The sequence below is a fragment of the Carlito syrichta genome, unplaced genomic scaffold, assembly GCF_000164805.1.
Source record: "Carlito syrichta isolate Samal-C Ts95f unplaced genomic scaffold, Tarsius_syrichta-2.0.1 Scaffold315946, whole genome shotgun sequence".
NCBI lineage: Eukaryota > Metazoa > Chordata > Mammalia > Primates > Tarsiidae > Carlito > Carlito syrichta.
Window position 1 is genome coordinate 512,875 of NW_007260042.1, and position 820 is coordinate 513,694.

An 820-nucleotide genomic window follows, 5' to 3' on the forward strand; every position below is an offset into this window, starting at 1 on the left:
GGGGGGGGGAGGGGTTGGGGGTGAAGGGAGGATGGCTTAAACCTGTAATCCCAGCACTCTGGGAGGCTGACACAGGAGGATTGTTTGAGCCCAGGAGTTAGAAACCAGCTTGGGAGACATAGTGAGACCTTGACTCTTTAAAAAAAAAAAAAAAAAAACTGGGTTGGAGGCGCTCTCCTGTAGTCCTAGCTACTTGGGAGGCTGAGGTGGAAGGATCACCTGAATCCACAAGGTCTAGACTGTTGGTGAGCCATGATGGTGCCACTGCACTCCAGCCTGGGTGAGAGTGAGACCCCCAACTCAAAAAATAACATAAGATAACATAAGAAACTGGATTCATCACTGATCATACCTGCTCACACTTGCCAATCCAGCAGAAACATTTAATCAAGTCAGAAGGAGGTGAGCAAAGTTTTGGGATAGTCACATATTTTCAGTAGATTTAATTTAGTCCTCAAAATTCCTGAGAGGTTAATGCTACATTCATTTTAAGATGGAGAAACTGAGGCTCCGAGAGGTTAAGCAAATTGCCGAAGGCTGCTCAGCCTGCCTGTGGCACAGCCGAAGCCCCAACTCAGACCTGTGTGACACTCTAGCGTCACCCGATGACACTACTGTCGGAAAGGGGGCGAGTAAGGAAGACAAGACCCAGTCTTCCTCCTAAGGCGCCTGGGTGCGCAGTTTCCGAATCCCGTCCCTGCGGGCAACCCGGGCTCAGTTCCCGGAGTGCGCAGCTGTGAATGCTGCTGGGGACGGCGCGGAGGTCTCGCTGGACAGGGGCGCGGGGTTTCCAGAGCGCTGGGGGTGGAGTCTGCCCACC